Source organism: Dermacentor andersoni, chromosome 2, assembly GCF_023375885.2.
Source record: "Dermacentor andersoni chromosome 2, qqDerAnde1_hic_scaffold, whole genome shotgun sequence".
In the NCBI taxonomy this organism is placed as follows: Eukaryota; Metazoa; Arthropoda; class Arachnida; order Ixodida; family Ixodidae; genus Dermacentor; species Dermacentor andersoni.
The window spans coordinates 221,639,764-221,644,208 of NC_092815.1; the positions used below are offsets into that span (position 1 = coordinate 221,639,764).

Below are 4,445 nucleotides of genomic sequence, written 5' to 3' on the forward strand. Positions count from 1 at the left end.
TACCGTTTTCGGTATCCCGTGTCTGGCGAAGATGCTTTTCAGGTGCACGATGACCACCTGTGACAATGTCCCTTGATCCAGCAGGGCCAGCTCAGGATACCTGGAATGGTAGTCGACAACAAGATAGACAGCTCCTTTCATCTCAAATAAATCAATTCCGATTTTCTCCCATGGAAGCTCCGTTGTTTCAGATGGGATCGTCGGTTCGGAAAATTGCGTGCGCTCTGCAGCACAAGTTTGGCATTTGGCTACGGTTGTTGCAATTTCCTGGCTCATTCCCGGCCACCAGACTGATTCCTCAGCGTTTGCGCGGCAGCGGGAAATGCCTTGATGCCCTTCGTGGATTCTATGACGCATTTCTTTCCGCAGAGATCTTGGGATTACTAGTCTGGCGTGCTTTAGAAGCAAGTGCTTGCAAACCGTTATGTTGCCACGATGCGCCCAGAATGGTTTAAGAACTTGCGGTAGCCGATCCCTTGCGGGCCAACCTTGCATGCAAGCTTCGAGCAACGATGCGCACTCGGGGTCCGTTGCCTGCTCTGAGCGTATGCACTCGAGCATGTCATCTGACGACTACATCCACGTGAGCCGAGACGTCAGCTTCAGGCAATTCCCCGATAGACAGTCCCGTGTTCATCCCTCTGGCTCGAGAAAGAGTGTCCGCTGTAGCGATGGTTTTACCCGGGACGTGTGTGAGCGTGAACGATTACCGTATAACACGCATTCTGAACGTTTGGATTCTTGGTGGAAGAGAATTGAGAGGATCGTGAACCAGTAGCGGAAGGAGGGGCTTAAAAACGTAAGATCTCTCAGAAATTCGTCGAAGCGTTCTGCTGCCCAGGTCAGAACCAACGCTTCCTTCTCGATTTGTGAATACCTCTGCTCGGTTTTTATGAGCGATCTGGAGGCATATGCTACTGGACGTCTTTCGCCAGATGGCTCATCCTGGAGTAGTACGGCGCCAAGTCTTTGCGAAGACGCGTCCGCCGAAACGATTGTCGAGTACATGGGGTTGTACATTGCCAGGCATCTATTAGAGCTGAGAGTAGTCTTGATCTTCTCAAAAGCTTCCTCTTGTTGAGTTCCCCAACACCAGTCGCTGTTTTTGTTGAGGAGGCTGCGTAAAGGCGCAGATATAGACGCAGCATCAGGAAGAAACCTTGCGAGGTGGTTCATCATGCCTAATAAGGAACGAACCTCAGCGATGTTTTGGGGTCGAGGCAACTCCTTGATTGCTCTGATCTTTTCAGGATCTGGGCGCACACCATTGGCCTCAAAGATCAGGCCCAGAAATGCTACTTCCTCAACAGCGAAACAACATTTTTCCTTGTTAAGGGTTACTCCTGTTTGTTCCAGTCGGTCGAGCACGTTACGAAGGCGGTTGTCATGTTCCACTTTGTTCTTGCCGTACACCAGAATGTCTTCCATGTAGTTCAGTACGCCGTCTAGGCCTTCGACGACCTGCGAGAACTTTCTTTGAAAAATTTCTGGTGCGGATGTGATCCCGAACGGCAACCTGCGGTAGCAGTACCGCCCATACGGCGTTATAAAAGTGGTGAGCTTTTGACACTCCTCGGAAAGCTGTATCTGGTAGAATCCAGAATTCGCGTCCAGTTTAGAAAAGACCTTAGCTTCCTGGAAGCTTCCCATAACTTGCTCTACCGTCGGTAGCTGATGATGCTCACGTCTGAGAAATTGGTTCAATTAAGTCGACGCATATCCTTACCGCTCCAGACGGCTTCATTACGGGTGCAATAGGAGCGCACCACTCTGTCGGTTCTTCGACCTTTTGTATCATTCCTTCTCGTTCTAGCCTGTCCAGTTCTTGCTTAACTTTTTTCCTTCGTGGGAATAGGAATCCGTCTGGGTGTAGACAGGGCGTACGGTGTTGCATTCGGAACGAGACGTATGGTATGCTCTCCAGATATGGAACCTGTGCCTTGGAATACCTTAGGATACCTGCTTACGATGTCGTCCGCAGTTCCTAAGTCATCTAGGAAGCGAACGATTCCTAGGGCTTTGATAGCTGGTAGTCCCAACAAGGGTGTGCGCAAGTTATGCACAACGTAAATGGTCTGCTTCGAACAGTTGTCTTTCCAAGCTATTTGAGCGTCAAATTTTCCGATCGTACGGATGCTTGCATTGTTCGGTCCTTTAAGATCACCTGCTTTGTCCAGAGAACGCGGAAGTAAAGGAAAATTTTCCCCGACGACTGTCACTTCGGCTCCCGTATCTACTTTCATGCGGAGCTTATGGTCGTTTATCAGTACCGTGACGAAGTGCTCAGACGGTGTGTTCGCCGATTGCTCGACCGTGTCAAGAAATTTATCAGGTTCGGCAATGTCGTCACGATTCCCGTCTGCTTGCCTCTTTTTTCTGCACGGCTTTTCGAAGTGGCCTAACTTTCGGCAAAAGCTGCATCTTTCTTGTTTCGCTGGACAACTGCTTCTCGGATGAAATGGTCCGGCGCAGAAACTGCAGAACTTTCCACAATAAGCTGGCTTGTGGCCGCTTGTAAACTTTTTGCTCTTTCCAAGGGATTTCTCGGGCTGTATTGCGGCGACGCAAGCTTCTGGGATGGCGCCCTCGTGCTCTTTTAGCTCGGCTTGCTGTTTCTTTACCGTTTCGCTTGTACGCACGTTTGCCAAAGCAGTGCTCAGCGCGAGATTAGGATCCATCTGTAGTTCTTCCGAGAAAAGCTGGTCTCGAAACTACGAAGCGGTTTCTTATTAGGCGTTCCTTCATTTCTTTGAACTCGCATCTGTCTGCTAGCCTGTTAAGCTCTGTTGCAAACTGGTCTACTGTTTCTCCCAGTTGTTGGCGGCGCAGATTAAAGCGAGCACTCTCGTAGACTGTGTTCTTGGTATGGACGAAATAGCCCTTAAATTTTGACTTTACGAGGTCTCTTCGTCTTTGATGTTTAGCAACCGAATAATCTCCCGTGACTTTCTGCCCATTGTATAGAGAAGAGTCCTTACTTGTACTTCGTCTGGCTTCTCATGTAGTCCGGATGCGAATCTGTAGTCGTCGAATTCGTCCATCCAGGCGGGCCAGTCCGCAGCGTTCTGGAAGTCGAAAGGCCTAGGAGGCTTGACTCCTGCCATGCTGAAGCGTAGCTTGACGATTGTCACCGGAAGGACTTGCTCTTGTGGAAGCAGGCGCTCGTTCGCTTCTTGACGGGCTCTTGCAGCGCTACATCGTAGCCAGCTTTGAGATAGCCACTTGTGACACCATGTCAGACAGTCAGACAGACGCTCTTCGTCCCATGACCAAGAATGAATCCTTTTTAATGTACAGTCGTGAAATATATACAGCCAGAATGGTCACATGACTTGTGTGAGAACTGATTAAAGGAAATGAAAGCATAGCGCTTATCTCAGCGCGTGTTTGTGGCTCAGGCACACGCAGGGCGTATCGGGATGACGTCACATCTGAACATACATGTGAGAATAACTAGGTGGACTACCAACGTTTTAACTAACCGGTAGCAATCAGTTTTCATCAATGACAATTTGTCTCCATTAAATCATGTCAAATCTGCAGTACCGCAAGGTTCCATGCTCAGGCCTATTTTGTTTTTTAGATTATATTAACGATATCAGAATCAGAATCAGAATCAGAATTTATTGTTAGAATTTGGGTCATATTACAAGTATTTAGTATGCAGGAGGAGGTCCCATAGTCAAAGACTGTATCGGGACCTCCTGTACAAGAATAGTTATGATGAATGACATCTCAAACAACAGTAGCATATAATAAGGTATTACATAAGCAACAGGAAATGAACGTTAACAGAGCAAAATACAGAATTCATTACAAAGAATAACATAAAGAGTTGCATGTGAAGAAAATACCAGTAGTTTATTTACAAGAACAAAAACAAACAAGAAAAAAAAAGAAAAAAAAGAACGAAAAAAAAAACGGTTACAGTAAATTTTCTTATTAGATTGTCATTAATAAATGCATTTTGAGTTCCCTTTTGAATTGGTGTAAAGATCTTATATTTTTCATAATGAGAGGAAGAGTGTTCCATATTGATATGGAAGTGAATTCCACGGTTTGTTTACCGTAGTTAGTACGGATTCGTGGTAAAAGAAAATTGTTATTCAACGCGAATCTGGTGCTACTATTAGTTGTCAGGTTAGATGATGAAAATGTGATCGATGGTAGCTCATTATGTAGAAATCTGTAGAAAAAAATACATAGGTTGTATTTAGTGAGCCCAGAAATAGTAAGGATGTTATTCTCGTGTAGTAAGGAAGTGGCATTAGAAAAGCATGAACTATAGGTAATTATTCTGATGGCTCGGTTCTGAATTGTTTGTAAAGATGTAATATGAATATTATAGGTGTTTCCCCAACATATGATACCATAAGTAATGTGAGAGTGGACGAAAGAGTGGTAAAGTGAGAGCATTGTGGTACGTGTGAAGTAAGGGCGTGCTT

General features: G+C 46.0%; 1 pseudogene; it reads right to left on the reverse strand.

Annotated features, from left to right (window-relative positions):
* Positions 1-1,829: 1,829 nt before the first annotated feature.
* On the reverse strand, positions 1,830-3,104 carry LOC140215879 (uncharacterized; annotated as a pseudogene).
* Between the last annotated feature and the right edge of the window lie 1,341 nt (positions 3,105-4,445).